The following is an 18,117-nucleotide window of genomic DNA, read 5'->3' as shown; positions in this document are numbered from 1 at the left end:
ATATTTAGGAGACTTAATGGCTGGTTTAGCTCTTTCATTTGGCATCATAAGCGACTCTTTATCAAGCTAACCAAATTGCAACTACCCCAAAGATTGTGGGGAGTAGATGTCCCAGATTAAAAGCCATCAATTAAGCTTTCTATTATCCTATGTTAGTGTCTGGGCCTCTGAGGACCCAGCGTCAATATCGTTAGATATTGAACCCTCTCAGACAAAGTGAACCTTTATTAGTCTGTTGTTCTTAGACAAAATGACAACATTTATGGAGTATTGTCATAACCCAATAATTATCAATAAAGTTAAAGCATGAATGACAATGCATCAGTTCGAGGACAATACAGCTAAAACTATGTTTCTTACCCCTATGATGGTATACCGAATTGTCAACTGGGGATAATGGATTTCATTTTAAACTGTTGGCAGCCAGGGGTGTGCCTTGCTTGAGTGATTTAGAATTAGTAGAATCCCTGCAGTTTGGAGACAAGCTCTTGGGCCCATCAAGTCCTCTTCGACCCTTTGAAGAGTAGCCCACCCAGAACCATTCCCCTACCATCTTATATTTACCCTTATTAATGCCCAACCTTCACTCTCTGGACACTATGGGTGCTTTATAATTAGCCAATTCATCTAACCTGCACATCTTTTGATCCTGGAGAGTAGCCCACCCAGAACCATTCCCCTACCATCTTATATTTACCCTTATTAATGCCCAACCTTCACTCTCTGGACACTATGGGTGCTTTATCAATAGCCAATTCATCTAACCTGCACATCTTTTGATCCTGGTGCTGTGAGGCCGCAGTACTATATATTGAGTCACCACGATTTATTTGAGGGAGAAAAAATTATATCATTTTTCAAATAACTCGTAAGTATGGACTACCTAGTAGAGTCCTCTTCTGTATTTTGGTCCAGATCAGAGAATTGCTTTTTTTAAAAAAACACACTTTTAACAGACTCTTACAGATCCTAAAGAGAGAAGAGGGTGCCTGTTGCTGAGAATGCACTCTCTGTCAGTACCTTTTTTCATTGGTTGGAGAGTGTCTCCTCAGACTTGACTGTGCAGCTTGGTGATGTCTGTGAGAGAGAGTTGTGGGTTCAGAACACTTCGGAGACATGGGAGGACATTTGTGAAAATGTTGGATTTTGATCTGTAATAGGACCCACTCCATGCAGTTGAAAATTCTTCATAGGGTCTATCTGATTCCAGATTGTCTCTCAAAATGCATAGTGGGTTTACCTTCATCATGTCCTAAATGTAGAATGACTACAGACACTCTTACTCATTGCTTGTGGTCCTGTTATGTTGTGGTCCTTCATCTATGTTGGAGCATTGTGTCAGGTGTGATAGAGTGGGTCTTGGGGACTGAATTGGAGATGCACCTGGTTTCTCCTTTCCTGGTCCTGCCCAGGGTACTTTACACAGATGCACGTGTGAAAAAAATCATACCCTTACTTTCCGTGCTTGAAAACGATGTGTTGTGTTGGATGTCTGATCCACCCCTCCCCCCCGACTCCCCAACCGTGTTTGTTTGTTCGTCGTAAGCTCTTCATGGAAAATATCCCTTTGGACTTTCTCACCAGCATGGTGCACCAAAAAACATAGCTTTATATACGACATGGCAGCCCTTTTTGGATTGCCGTGATACAGGCTTACCTGCCACTCTAAGAAGGGCTTTTATATAGCCATGATGATATTGTCTAATGAATCTAATATCCAGAGACGAAGAACTATGAACATACAAGTATGTATCAGTTAATGTTCTTGATGAACGAGAGCTATCGTTATGTTATGCTGAGCTGTATTATTTATTCATTATTTATTGCTTAGTTTTGATTTTCTTCTGCCTGTGTAGTGTTTTAACTTGTTTTGTATGTACATGCAATTGGATTTTTTTTCAGTTATTTGAGTTGTGTTGTTACTGGTTTATTATAATATTAAAAATTTCTTATCAATAAAAATATTTTTTTAATTTAAAATGCTAACATTGATAGAATAGTGCCCCAAAGGAAACTCATTAGAGAGACCACACATGGTGGTTTATCCTGAGGGTCACCACACCTCGGGTGATGGGGTGAGGGTGAGAGAGTGTCCCTTCATGGTAACCTCTGTCAGTGTGAGGAACTGACCCTGCGCTGTTGGCCTCCCTCTGCATCACAAACCAGCCGTCCAGCCAACTGATTGGGAGAACTGCGTAGCTGTTACAGCCAGTAACAGTCACAGACAAAGGGTAAGAGAAACATTCATAACAAGGAAAGTGGTACAATTCAGATATCGGTCAAGATAACGGCTGAGGGTAAACACGTTCTCTGCTCGAAATTGTATTTTATAACAAGACGTGTTTAGAAGCTGTTTTTTGTTTAATAACATTAAGGTGAGTCAAGTGAAATAACCAGAATTACTAAGTGTGATTGGACATCAATAACCATAAAATAAGTGTAGATTTTTGTTTGGTCTGTGTACAGCATGCTGACCGTTGCATGAAAGTATAAAGATGATGGAATATATTGTTAGGAGTGTCCGTCCCCATGGGAACTGCCCTCAAACAGGCGCTTGAAAAAACCCGGGATAAAAGTGCTTGAGTGCTGTTTGGCCATGGACAGGAACCCAGGGGGTTGAATGACTGAAAGTTCCCGTAACATGGAGCTGAGAAGACCATCAGTTCAGCGGGGACCTTATTAAATGCTAGACCACGTTTGAAGGGCTGAATGGCCTCAACATAATTTGAATTGTGTGTAATTTGAAAAACTTACTTCTCTACTCCTTCCTCTTATGTGTTACACACTGGGAAACTGCCATTTTCCTGAAATTGGGAATTATTTGGAACATTATCTGGAACATTCCATAATCGGCATTCTCCAGCATATTCTATAACTGTGTGGGATGGTTTGCAAAGGCGAGAGATAGAGAGGGAGAGAGAGAGAAAGAGAGAAAGAGAGATTAAGCATTGCATGCAGTAGTGAGAGTGAGAGATCATGAGCCTTTTTCGGGGGTAGGTGCGATCACAGATATACAGTGAGTGTGTGGGAGTAGATAGTATATGGTGACACTCATCCTGACAGAGCAAGGAAGGTTATTGATGCTTGTCCTGTATTGCTGGGCATTTCTTCAGACCGCAGATACTGCACTGAGCTGGGTGGTGAACTCAGACCATGCTCGGTGGGTCTAGTGGTGTGGCTCCCTCTGGGAAGAGAACGTTCAGCCTCTGTATTAGTCCATCCAATACGCCTGCCGTGCTCCGTCAACAAACCATGGTGTATTGCCCCTTATCTGTCAATCTGCCATTTCCCTGCTTCTGCTCTGTATCCATCGAATCCTTTCCTATCTGTGTTCCTACGCTGCAAAGAAATAAGTTCTAACTTGTCCAACCTCTGCCTATAACTCAGAGACTTCAGGCCAGGATACATCTTTGTAAATTTTTTCTACATTCTTTGTAGGCCAATAATATCCTTTCTAGAGCAAGGTGAACAAAACTGAACACAATACTCCAACTGCAGCCTTACCAACATCCTGTACAACTGCAACATAACGTCCCAACCTCTATACTCAATGCCCTGATGTAGGCCAATGTGCCAACAGCCTTCTTCACTGTCCTGTGTATCTGAGACTCAAATTTCAGATAACCGTGCACCTGATCTCCAACGTCCTTTTGTTCCACTACACTCCTTAAGACCCTCTCATTCATTATTAAACTCCTACCTGGATTTGACTTTCCAAAATGCAAGACGACACACTGATCTATATTAAACTCCATTTGCTAATTCTCAGCCCACTTTCCCAGCTGGTCAAGGTACTGCTGCAATTTCTGGTAACTTTCCTTGCTGTAAACGATGCCTCCAATTTTAGTGTCATTTACAAACTTACTAACCTTGCGTTGTGCACTCTGGTCCAAATCATTAATATAGATAACAAACAGCAATGAGCCCAGCACCGACCCCTGAGGCACTCCAGTTGTCACAGGCCTCCAGTCTGACAAGCATACCTCCACCATAGCCATTTGCTTCATAACGTCAAGCCAATTGTGTCCACAATTTGCCAGTTCACCTTGGATTCCATTTGATCTAATCTTCTAGAGCGGCCTACTATGTGGAACATAATCAAAGGTCTTACTGAAATCCATATCGAATATGTCTACCACCATGCCTTCGTCAACGTTCCTGGTCACTTCCTCAAAAATCTCGAACAAAATTTGTAAGGCATGATCCGCCAGGCACAAAGCAATGCTGACTGCTCCAAGTCAAACTCTGTCTTTCCAAATGCACGCACATCTTATCTCTCAGAACCTTCTCAAGTGGTTTACCGAAAACAGATGTGAAGCTTACTGGTCTATATTTCCTAGGCTTTTCTTTGCAGCCATTCTTGAAAAAGGGGACAACATTTGCTACAGCCCAGTCTTCCGGGATCTTGGCCCCTAAGCTTTTTTCTCTCGCCTCTTGCAGTGCTCTTGGATATATCTGGTCAGGACCAATAAATTTGCCTGACTTTGTGCATTCTAATATGTCCAACAGCAACTCTACTGTGATATGGAATGTACCAAGATATGACAACTAACGTCCTAAAGGTCACAGGTCTTCATGTCTTTCTTCATGGTAAACACAGAGGGGAAATTGAGGACTCCACCCATCTCTTGAGGTTTTACACATGCATGCCCATTTTGAATTTTAAAGCATCTTATTCTCTCTCTAGTTGTTCTTTTTCTTTACTATAAAGAATTTGGATTCAATCTAAATTTCGCAGCCAAGACTATCTCTTACCCCCCTTTCGCCTTGCTGATTTCCTTCTTCTGTAAACTCCTCTGTCCCCTGTATACCTCCAGGGATTCTCTTGATTTCACCTACCTGTACCTGAGCCACGCCTCTTATTTGTTTTTTGGTCAGAGCCTCAATCTCTCTTGACAACCAGGGTTCTCTCTTTCGGTCTCACTTTACTTTCACCCTCACAGGAAAATGGAAACCTTGAACTCGAGCTATCTCACTTTTAAAGCCCTCCCATTTGCCCGATATCCTTTTACCTCGAAACAAACAACTCAAATCATCCCCTGCAGTCCCCTGTCTAATTTCAACAACATACGCCTTGCCCCAACTTAGAACTTGAATCTGTGGTCCAATTTCGTCCCTCCCATAACTTTTCTAAAATTAATACAACTCTAATCACTTTTCCCAAGATGCTCCCCCACTTTATCTTCTTCACCTATCCTGCCCTATTTCCCAAAGGTAGGTCGAGTCTGTCCCTTCCCGAGTAGATTACTCTATATATTGCTTGTGGAAACTTTCCTGAACACACTTAACAAATTACATTCCATCTAAGTTCTTAACCATTTGGAAGTCCCAGTCAATGTTCGCAAAATTAAAATAACCTATTATAACAACTCTATTGTTCCGGTAAGTCTCCACAGTTCACCTGCATATTTCTTCCTCTAATTCCCATTGATGATTTGGAGGCTTATAGTGCAACCACTATAACATTACCTCCCCCTCTAACTACTTCGCAACATTCACGAAACCTCATTGGATAGTATCTCAGTTATTTCAACTTTAACTACTGGTGTGATACTCGCCTTAATAAGAACTATTGGTATTTAAATTGTTTCCATTTACATCTCTCCCTTACAGTGATGTTCACATCCTTGGCACCCCTCGTCAAGGTACAGTGGAGTTATGGAGCTGTAAATAGATGGGAGCTGCATATCCTGTCACTTCTAACATTGGCTGCAACTTTTCCCACACTGGGCAGCGATCTAACACAGTGTTACCGAACAGTGCAACAGCCTGGGTTTATATATGAATGAACCAGTGCGGACTGCACAGCTCCCCGCGCTGGACATTTAGCCGATGATAATATATCAAGCATTGGTGTTGGCTGCACAGAGTTCCATTCTGGATATTGCTGGGTTTCATTCAGCATTATGGTAGCCGGATGTAAACAGTGCTCTATCCTGAATATATAATGGGTGCAGTGGTTTTGTGAGTTGGATTGGGAATGTGATAGAACTAAACATCTGGCAATACCTTTATTTTTGTTTTCATTCTTGTGATTTGACACTTCAAACCCTGACTCATCTGGTTGGACCCATCCTTCTGGATACGTCATGATGACTGTTGTTACAGCATCTGGGTCTGCAACATGACCAACAAATGGAGCAGAGGCTGCAGAAAGGGGACACTTCGTAGAAATGGAATGAGGGAATCATAATCAAATCAGCCGTGGTCTCAGTGAATGGTGAGGCAGGATTGAATGGACTACTAATGCAACTTATTCATATATTTCTGTTAGTTCAAAGCAAACTCCCCTTCTCTCCCAGTGTCCCATACTGCTGGGTAGTGAGGCACCTCCTCCTGTTCCTGCGTAACAGGATCCTCGGGACTCACAAGCCTCCAGAGCTCCCTGTGTCCCGGTTTCGAGCAGTTGAATGACAATCTTCCTGTTCCTGTGTCCCAGTCTCGAAATTCTTGTGATTTGACACTTCAAACCCTGACTCATCTGGTTGGACCCATCCTTCTGGATACGTCATGATGACTGTTGTTACAGCATCTGGGTCTGCAACATGACGAACAAATGGAGCAGAGGCTGCAGAAAGGGGACTCTTCGTAGAAATGGAATGAGGGAATCATAATCAAATCAGCTGTGGTCTCAGTGAATGGTGGGGCAGGATTGAATGGACTACTAATGCAACTTATTCATATATTTCTGTTAGTTCAAAGCAAACTCCCCTTCTCTCCCAGTGTCCCATACTGCTGGGGAGTGAGGCACCTCCTCCTGTTCCTGCGTAACAGGATCCTCGGGACTCACTAGCCTCCAGAGCTCCCTGTGTCCCGGTTTCGAGCAGTTGAATGACAATCTTGCTGTTCCTGTGTCCCAGTCTCGAACAGTTAAATGACTGCCTCCCGTTCTTGTATCCCAGTCTCGAGGATTTGAATGGCTTTCGCCTGTTCCTGTGTCCCAGTCTCGCGCATTTGAATGATTTCCTCCTGTTCCTGTGTTCCAGTCTCGAGCAGTTGAATGACACCCTCCTGTTCCTGTGACCTAGTCTCGAGCAGTTGAATGTCTGCCTCCTGTTCCTGTGACCAAGTCTCAAGCAGTTGAATGACACCCTTCTGTTCCTATGTCCCATTCTCGAGCAGTTGAATGACACCCTCCTTTCGTGTGTCCCAGTCTCGAGCAGTTGAATGACACCCTCCTGTTCGTGTGTCCCAGTCTCGAGCAGTTGAGTGACTGCCTCCTGTTCCTGTGTCCCAGTCTCGAGCAGTTGAGTGACTGCCTCCAATTCCTCTGTCCCAGTATCGAGCAGTTGAATGACTCCCTCCTGTTCCTGTGACCTAGCCTCGAGCAGTTGAATGACTGCATCCTGTTCCTGTGTTCCAGTCTCGAGCAGTTGAATGACACCCTCCTGTTCCTGTGTTCCAGTCTCGAGCAGTTGAATGACACCCTCCAGTCCCTGTGTCCCAGTCTCGAGCAGTTGAGTGACTGCCTCCTGTCTCCGTGTCCCAGTCTCGAACAGTGAGTGACTGCCTCCTGTTCCTGTGTCCCAGTCTTCAGCAGCTGAATGACTGCCTCCCGTTCTTGCGTCCCAGTCTCGAGGATTTGAATGGCTTTCGCCTGTTCCTGTGTCCCAGTCTCGCGCATTTGAATGATTTCCTCCTGTTCCTGTGTTCCAGTCTCGAGCAGTTGAATGACACCCTCCTGTTCCTGTGTTCCAGTCTCGAGCAGTTGAATGACACCCTCCTGTCCCTGTGTCCCAGTCTCGAGCAGTTGAGTGACTGTCTTTTGTCTCCGTGTCCCAGTCTCGAACAGTTGAGTGACTGCCTCCTGTTCCTGTGTCCCAGTCTTCAGCAGCTGAGCGACTGCCTCCTAATCCAATTTTTGTGAAAGTAGATGTCCTCCTCCTGCTCCAGAGTAACAGGCTCCAATAGCTGTGTGCTCACTTGCTGCTCCTGTGGAATGGAGGTGAGGGACTGAATGGCCTCTTCACATTCTTTACAGCTTTTCTTGACTAAAAGCCCGTTTCTGTAAAACATCATCAAAATCTGAATGATGTATTTTTTTTATTTGACTGTCAGTAATTGAGCAAACAAGCTGACTGACAGAATTCAGAACGGAATAGCCTCCTCCTGCTCCCATATTAAACACTCAAGTGTCAATACACTCTCAGAGATGTACAGCACAGAAAAAGATCATTTGGTCCGGTCATCCACACCGACCAAATATCCTAAATTAATCTCGTCCCCCTTGCCAGCAGTTGGTCCATCTCCCTCTACACACTTCCCAGGCATGCATCCATCCAAATACCTTTTAAATGGTTTAACTGTACCTGCTTCCACCACCTCTTTTGGCTGTTCAATCCATACACACAGCAGTCTCTATTTGAAAATGTTGTCCCTCATGCCCCTTTTTAAATTTCTCCTCTCACCTTAAACCTTTGTATTCTCTATTTGGACTCGCCTATCCTGGGAAAAGACATTGACTGTTTACCATATCTATGCCCCTCATGATTTTATAAACCTCTTTAAGGTCCCCCCTCAGTCTCAACACTTGACAATCGTCCCAGCCTATTCAAACTCTCTCTGTAACTCTAATCGTACAACACCTGCAGCAATCTTTCAAATCTCTTCTACACCCTTTCAAGTTTGCCAACATCTTTCCGACAGCAGGGAGACCAGAATTAAAGGCAATATTACAGAAGTGACCAAACCAATGTCCTGTCCAGATGCAACATGTCATGCAAACGCATAGACTCAAAGCACGCACCAATAAAGGGAAGATCACCAAGTGCCTTCTTCACTGTGCTGTCTACCTTAACAGCACTTTCAAGGAACTGAGAACCTGCACCACAAGGTGCCTCACAAGGCAGCGATCTGGGTTGAATTCCATCCTTTAATTACTGGCTGTGTGGAGTTTGTACATTGTCCACGTGTCTGTGTGAGTTTCCTCTGGGTGCTATGTTTTCCTCCAACAGTATAAAGATATACAGATAAGGGTAGTTTGGCCATGCTAAATTTTGCATAATATCCTGAGATATGTAGGCAAGGTGGATTAGCCATGGGAAATGCAGGCTCAGAGGGATAGGGTAGGGGTTTGTCCAGTGGGATACTGTTTAGAGGGTCGGTTTGGCCTCGATGGGCCGAATAGCCTGTGTCCTCACTGTAGGGATTCTATAATTTCTACGGAGTAATCCTTGATTGGCAACTTTCGACAGGACTCTACCTATATGTATTGCCCTGATTTTTCTTGCTAAAATGCAACACCTCACATTTATCTAAAATAAACTCCATCTGCCACTCCTCGGCTCACCAAATCCATTATATTCTGAGATATCTTTCTTCCCTGTCAAATATACCACCAAATTTGGAATTATCTACAAACTTACTGACCATACTTCATATACTCAAGTGAAAATGATTTGTATAAGTGACAAAAGGCAACGGACCACTATTGATCTTTGCGGCACGCCACTGTTCACAGGTCTCCACGTCCAATGAACAGCTGTCCACTGTCTCGCCCTGTCTCCAATATTCATGGAAATGTTGGATCTAAATGGCGAGCTCTCCCTGGATCCCAGACAGTCTGACCTTGCTAACCAGTCTACCATGTAGAACATTTTGGTTTTCTTACTGAATTCCATAAAGACAACATCCACTCTCCTCACTTCATCAATCATCTTCATTACTTCCTCAAAAACTTCCACCGAGTCAGTGAGACGTGATCTCCAATGTTTAAAGCCCTCTTCAGTCCTTGTTTTTCCAAATGCATATACATCCTTTCCCTCAAATCCCCTCCAACAATTTAGTCACTGGTTTATAGTTACCTGGTTTTTCCTTACTTTTTAAAATAATGACACCACGTTAGCAGCCCTCCAGTCTTTTGACACATCACCTGTGGAACTCAATTTTACAAATATATCAGCAAAAGGCTGAGCAATTTCTTTCCTAGCTTTCCACAAACTTCTGGGATACAACTGATCAGGTCCCAGGGATTTGTTCACCTTTATATGTTTTAAAATGTCCAACATCTCCTTATAATATAGACACTTTTCAAGATATCACCATATATTTCTTCATTCTCTCGCTCTTGTAACCTCCTCTACATTAAATACTGAGGAGAAATATTTGTTTAGTATCCCTTCCATCTCCTATGGTTCCACACATAGGTAGACTTACTGATCTGTAACGTGTCCCATTCTCTCCCTAGTTAATATTTTGCCATTAAAGGATGTGTAGAGTAGCTCCAATGTCTCGTTAACTCCATTTCTAAAGCCATCCCATGTCCTCATTATTCTGGCCCGATTTCCCCGTTGACTACACATTTACTGCCCTTATACTCCTCTCAGGATTCACTTGATCTCAGCTCTGTTTACCTAACATATGCCTCCTTCCTTACCTTGATCAGCGCATAAATATGTCTATCCATCCAGCACTCCCTGCACCCACCAGCCTTGCCCCTCTCACTAATGGGAACACATTGGCTCTGGACTCTCTAAAACCAAGTTTTGATGGCCTTGCATTTTCCTACCATCCCTTTACCTGTGAATAGGGTATCCCAACCAACCTTTCACAGGGCTCGCCTAACACTTTCAAAATTGGCCTTGTTCAAATTTAGAACTTTAATGTTTACATCAAGTCTTTCCTATTCCACAACTAGTTTAAAACTAATATTTATGTGTAACAGACCTGAAAGTTAAATAAACACTTCCTGCCCCTCCATAACAGGCTCGAGAGGCTGAATGGGCTCCTCGTGGCCCTCTGTAATAGACCAGAAAGGCTGAATGGCCTCCTCCTGTTCCTATGTAACAGACCCGAGACATTAAATTACACAGCAATCCGTGGATTACGAGCAGCCGTTAAACTGTTTCTGATGGAGGTCCATCCCTTCTCAGTTACAGAAACACAAACAACACAATGTTCTCCAGGTGCCCTCTCAGGAACACCTCATACAGCTGCAGCGACACATCTCTTTGTTTTGAATTAGTCTGTTGGCAAAATGTACCAATATTCTAGATTTCCAACTTTTCAACTAGCAATAGGCTAACATGAGCTGAATGGTCGTCACTTATGCCTCTATAAGAGGTCTATAGGGACAGAATTACTTCGGCATGTTGCTGTGCAGCAGTCTCAATGCCCTGTGTCAAGATTATGAACGGATTTGATAACAAGGCAATTAAAACCAAGAGTAGCCTCACATTGGTCAATAAGTATCATACTTTGGGTTAAGGTATCTAGAAACTATTTTTTTTATGCAGCCGATCTGTTATTTTATAACTCCCTCCTTTCATAAACAGAGTGGAACACACATAGACCCCTGCAGTGTTCTGTTAATACTCTCATTTACAAGTTTAAAAATATTAAAAAGATTTAAAGATTTATGGTCCATCCCTCAGCAACTCTCATCCATTCCATCCAAACCCAGTCAATGTCCCCTTTTATAGTGATATGAAAAGTGATGTGTGAAACTGGTTAACTGAGCCTATTTGTTAAGTCATGACTTGGAGATCTGGTGTTGTACTGGGGTGTACAATTTAAAGATTTATGGTCCATCCCTCAGCAACTCTCATCCATTCCATCCAAACCCAGTCAATGTCCCCTTTTATAGTGATATGAAAAGTGATGTGTGAAACTGGTTAACTGAGCCTATTTGTTAAGTCATGACTTGGAGATCTGGTGTTGTACTGGGGTGTACAAAGTTAAAAAAAAAAATCACACACCAGTTTATAGTCCAACAGGTTTAATGAGAAGCACACGAGCTTTCGGAGCGCTGGTCCTTCATCAGGTGATAGTGGAGGAAACACTTCTAAGGCACAGAATTTATAGCAAAGATTTACAGTGTGATGTAACTGAAATTATACCTTGAAACATACCTTGATTGTCTGTTGAGTCTTTCATCTGTTTGAATACCATGATAGTTTCACTTCTTTCATGTGTAAATCACAAAACCGTTTTTGTAAAGAAATTGCATTCTCAGGTTAGCTGTAACAATGAGTGTTTGCTGGACAATGTGCTGAAGGTGTTAGCCGTTTGCTTTCCCTGTCTATGCCATGATGTTTAGATTGATTCTAACCTGAAAAGTGAGTTAACAGAGTTTTACATGAATTCATGCAGTTTTGAGTTCAGAGTTTTACGTGAATTCATGCAGTTTTTGAGCAAAGTACAATGTATCTCTGCAAGTGCAAATTCACCCCACAAAATATATGTGTGCATGTGTGCCTGTATGCGTCTCTGTGCACATGTGTGTCCGTATGTATATGTATGTAGATAGTGCAATGGTGGTCACCTTTAATGGGACATGAACCCAAGGTGCCGGTTGAGGCCCTCCCTATCGGTACCGAAATTAGCTATCAGCCTCTGCTCGGCCACTTTTCACGGCTGCGTGTCCTGAAGTCCACCTTGGAGGATGGTCACCCGAAGGTCCGAGGTTGAATGTCGAAGACCACTGATGTGTCCCCCAACTGGGAGGGAACACTCTTGTCTGTTGATTGTTGTGCGCTGCCCATTCATCCGTTGACATAGCCTTTCCTTGGTTTCCCAGTGCTTGTTCTGTGGCTGTGATTAATGCCAATCTCCATGGATTCTAATTATCCCAGTGGAGGGTTTTAATGATAAATGGGCGCCCTTTAATGTGTTATCCCATAAGATGAGCGGAGCATCACCCACAGCACTGAAAGGAATCAGCGAGAGAGAGGAGAGGAGAGATCAGCATCTGAGAACATTAGACTGGAGTGTTCCAACAATGTATCCGAATCGGAGAACATTAGGCTGGCATGTTACAACAATAGACAGGAGGTTATCTGATTATGTTTGGTATCTTTTGCATTTTATTGGTGGTCATTATCATTGCGGATCTATTACGCTCTTCTCATATTTCAATATTTTTATTATCCCTTCCTGGCTATCGTTGGTGTTCCTGGTAAGTGTCACTGTCCAGATTTGTTATTCTACAAACCGGTTATGACTGTATTAGTGTTACTTTATATAGTCTACACTTCTTGTCACTATTATTGTTCCTGTTGAAACTCTCAATCCAGATATTCACTCTACAGACCACTAATAACTGCATCAATGCAGGTGTTAAATTACTGTCTCCCTCTCTGCTCTGGCAGTGTTACTCATGGGTCTCTATGTTGACGTACTCAGTTTCAGCGGAGAACTACAATTTAATGTATCATGGCCTTTGTTATTTAAATATTAAAAGCATGGAGGTCACTCTCTACTGTTCTGGTTACAACTCCACTTCCATCCCATCCCTGGCCAATATCTGCGACTGAAACAGACAAGCCACAACTGTGGGAGATTCCTTTGACCATGAGCTGATTCCTGACACCATACCTTGATCATTTCTAACTTGAAATACTCACCACTCCAGAATATATATCACTGGCTTATTCCATCTGCTATTTGAATCTTGAGCTATGAAATGCTGTCTTAATGAAGCCAATAATCTGCTGCTGACGCTCCTGGCTTCAAACCTGCCGAAGCAAATCTGATTCGAACTCACACCAAACTCCCATCCATTTGTCATTCAAGTGCACGTGGTTGTAGATCGCTATTGTGTCTGGCAATGCCTTTATTTTAACATTCTCAAACACTTTATCTCATCGGTCCCTGAAACTTCTCTCATTCTCTCTCTGTCAATTAACAAAAATCCTTCCAGTTGTTTGTAATTAAAATAGTTTCCTCCACGCGCATTCCTTCTCAAACAATACTCTCTATGCTTGGCAGTTAGTGCAGTTTACTGAGCAATACACTAGCATGGTCTGTACAGCTCTCAGTGCTGGGGTTCATCTTATTGTGTTGGCGGTGTTCTGTCAAGCAGATGCATAATTTGATGCAACAAACCATTCCAGCTGATCTGACAATGTCTTTATTCAATGTTCTCATTCTTGTAATTTTATTCTGGAAGATCTCACTTCTCCAGTTAGTCCCACTGCCCTGTCATTTTCCCCATATTTCCACAACATCTTTTCAGATAATCAACTGTCTGTTTCAGTTTTTAATATGAATCTTTCTGTCCCTCTGAATCTTTCCCTGTCCTTGGATTTTGGTTCCTAAGTGCATCGAGTGCTGGCATTGTGAAGCTCAGAAACAGTGAAATGGTGTGTGTCAGGCTGTTGTTCACTTCCCGGTATGTCCCATGTGATGGTCCATGGACAAGCGTGTTTCAGAAGTTATGAGACACATCCTTGTAACTTGGACTGTACCTGTATTTGTCCTTCTCAGGTGACCTTCCTCGTAGCACGAGGAAACCCCTTCAGTAAAGGACCAGGTATCTAAATGGTGTGACAATGCTGTCACTTTTAAAATAAGATTATTTCTCCTTTCTTTTTTTAAATAAGAGATCTTAAAGGCCAAGCTGCCTACTGAAAACGGCTCAAGTAAATAACTTACGATGCTTTTAGGGTTTTTAATAAATAATAGTAACACCGGCCTAGTAACTGATCCATAGCTGCTACTCTCTCTGAAACCTGACTTGATACTGTTTCTTCCTGGATTGGAGAATTGTATGCGAGAATGTATGTCTGAATGTTCCATTTTGCCAAGGAGTATGTTTATATGATGTTAGTATATTGTAACAGTTCATTTGTAGAGGATACTGTATCCATTATTCGGTTAAGGTGTCCAACAGTTAAACTATTCGAAATTCCTCTTCATTTTATATAGAATTTCATTAGAGTGTTTAAATATATTGTGTTTTACTTAATGGTGAGTGGTTTGACCAGTAGCACCACATCTGGAACTCCCAACTCACATCTACCTTTAAAATAAGGAAAGGTTGGCATCCAAGCTACCTTCTTAAAATAATTTGAGGCAATTAGTTGGTCTATAGCAAACTGGGGACTCTTGTTTGGTTTGCATCCTACAGTGTGCAAACAGGCCATTGGACCCAACAAGTCCACACCGACCCTCCGAGGAGTAACCTACCCAGACCCATCTCTCTCCCCTATTATTGCATATTTACCCGGACAAAGGTTCCTAACCCACACATCCCTGAAAACTATGAACAATTTATCATGGCCATTTCACCTGACATGCACATCTTTGGATTGTGGGAGGAAACCAGAGAATCTAGAATAAGCTCATGCAGACACTGGAGAATATGCACTTGGAGACTATTGGGTTCAAAGGTCGCGTATGGTAGCTGTTAGTGTCTTTTGTTCCGGATGTTGAATTCGGTTGGTTTAAACAGTGTTTTGTGTATAAAGATTCTTTCAGTCACTAAGAGTTCTCTGGGTGTGAAAGAAGTAAAGTTTTACAAAAGGTATTGAAGGCAAAGCTGTAGGAATTGGCAGACAAGCTGGAGTTGGGGTTGCGTTTGTCTGTGAGAAAATGAGAGATAATTACAGCTGTAGCTCGGCTATTACATTTGGAGGATCTGCCATCAGACTCTTTGGAAATGGCTAGAATTCAATTTCAAATGAGGCACTTTGAATATGAGTCGGAATTGAAACAGTTTGAATTATGATGAAAAGTGAAAATAAAAGAAAAGGAAATGAACAAGAAAGAGAGAAAAGGAGAGAAGAAAAGCAGAGAGTTTCAACTTAAAAAGTTAACAGTTAGAGAGGAAAGTTGATATAGAAGGCGGAGATGAAGGCAGACGGTCGGCGGGATGAGGAGGATAGTGAGGTTGAACAACCCTATTATAACCAATGGCCTAATGAGGTTCTGTTTAAATGCATCCAGGCATCATCTAAATTTGATGAAATGGATGGGGAAGCCTTTTGAATTTCATTTGAGAAAGTGACTAAACAAATGTAGTGACCAGTGACCATGTGGACTCATTTCATCCAAACAAAGCTGATAGGTATTTGCATCGCTATCGGAGGAGGTATCTGGCCAGTATGGGGAGGTGAAGTAAGCCGTCTGAAGTCCGTATGAGCTTGGGCCAGAAGCCGACAGACAGCATCTAAAAAAGGGTCCCTGGTTAAAAGCACATTGAGTTTGAAAGTATCAAACAAAGTAATTTTGAAAAGTGGGTAAGGGTATTAAAAACACAGCAAACCTATGGCACTCTTCGAGAGATTCTTATTTTGGAGAAGTTCAACAATTTACTTCCTGCAGTCATGAGAACTCGTGTGGAAGAGCAGAGAGTTACAATGGCAAGTTTAGAAGCTGAAATGGCTGATAATGATGATTGAGTTCTGAAATCAATGTTTGGTTTCTGTGAGAGATTGAGAAGAATGTGCGAGATCTTCTTAAAACATATACCTGTGAGAATAAGGTTTACTGGCATAGGCCAGGAGTAGGAGGTAAACAGGTTAGAACATTAAGAGGTACAGAAGCATGTCATTCTTTTATGCTGAAATTTGAGGAACTATATCATTCAGAGGGAGTATTGGAGAGATGAGGAGTGCTCCATTATGTAACGTGTGGTTGGAGTGTGCAGTGGAAACATTAACAGATTTATTCCACAATGAGGAAGGAGGCCTTGAGCTTGGTGTTGCCATTTCAGCATTTAAATTGCGAATAACATACATGAGACAAATATTTATCACTGATCGTGACCTCTTCAAGTTTTTGGAGAAGTTTAGGGAGAAAAATAACAGTCTATTTCGATTAAGCTTATTATTGCTGCCATTAAGTTTGAAATTATACAGGTGACAGGGCGAGAAAACTTAAGTTTTGACACGTTGTGGAGACTTGGATGAAGAAAGAGAAAGGCATTCTGTGGCAGGAGTAAAATGCCGGAAATCGAAACTAGTTGTGGACATTTGTATGCTCACAGTTAATGTAATGCATTTCAGTCTGCTAATAGAGGAAGATTAGGAGGTCTAAAATGAATCCACCGTTGTATATTGATGAATTATTGTATTAAAGATGGAGTTGTGAGGATACTATCACTGTAAAAAGGTTATTTTCTCATGTATTTTTTTAAGAGAGGTTTTAAAGGCAGAGGTGCAGAACTTCTGTCTGAAAACAGTATAAGTAAATAATTGACATTTTAGGTTTCATTAAAACGGTGGTAACAATGGAAGGGCAGTGGCCAGCTCTCCCAGACCAGGTTTCCTCGTTTTGTTTTTAGCTGCAGCATTCAGAAGCTGCTGGGGATCCCAGAAGGGTTGGAAGTTTCAATACATGATCCCCAGCTGCTTTTCTCTCTGAGATCTCTGTTCATGTTGTTTCCCCCTGGATTGGAAAACTGCTGTAAGGATCTGTATTTGAATATATCTTTGTGCCAAGCGGTCTATACCAAGAAGGCACGGTATCTATTGCTTGTGTATGTGTTCCAACATATACACTATCCCACAATGTTCTTTTCTTTGTTTGTATTATAACTGAAACATTTAAATAGATTATATTTTGCTTAATGTCGAGTGGTTTGACCAGTCACAACTTATCTGTAAGGCACACTTCCCATCTATATTCAAAATAAGGAAAGGTTTGGGTCTAAACGGCCTTCTTAAAATATTTTGAGGGGATCTTGTCTGGCCCACAACACTTGTACTGAGGGATTTCTGAGTGGCTTCTGCAATTGAAAATTTAGTGGAGGGGCTGGGGATGGTTTACTGGAGGTTGTGCTGTAAGTTGCCTCAGACATTCAGGGAGACCTGAGGATTTGGTGACCCAACTCTGGATGGAGCATGGGGACTGTAGTTAGAGCATCTGGGTCTGTAACATGAACAACAGATGGAACAGAGGCTGCAGAGAGGGGAAGCTCTGAAACCAGGCAGTGAGTATGTGTGGGGAAAGGGATTTGCTGTATCCATCCAGTGTTTTCCAGGAACAGCTTCCCAAGCTCCACTTGATCCAGGAGCAGAGTGTTAGGGGCCCTGACTAAATGAGGAGTTGATCATAGAATGGAGTCACCTCCTTCAACACGACCTGCAGCTTCACACCAGGGGGAGGGTGGTGCTGCTAAGTGGCTGTTAGGGTCACTGTTTCATTCAGCTTCTACGATCCAGAACTTTCCAGGCAGGACTAGGTGACATATCCATCATTTCCCAGTATCTCAACATCAATGTCAACATTCGGTGATGGAGGATATATGTGGTGGATGAGGTAAATACATTGTTTCTCCCACAGCGGGGAGCTGCCGGTTATATCCAGTATAGTGGGATCCCCGATGGTGTACATGGTATCTGCAGAGTACCCATGTCAATATGGAGAGGTAGAGGAACTGAAGGAGCTCTCTCT

Source organism: Chiloscyllium plagiosum, chromosome 8, assembly GCF_004010195.1.
Source record: "Chiloscyllium plagiosum isolate BGI_BamShark_2017 chromosome 8, ASM401019v2, whole genome shotgun sequence".
NCBI classification, from domain to species: domain Eukaryota; kingdom Metazoa; phylum Chordata; class Chondrichthyes; order Orectolobiformes; family Hemiscylliidae; genus Chiloscyllium; species Chiloscyllium plagiosum.
Note: the sequence above shows the minus strand (reverse complement) of the source record.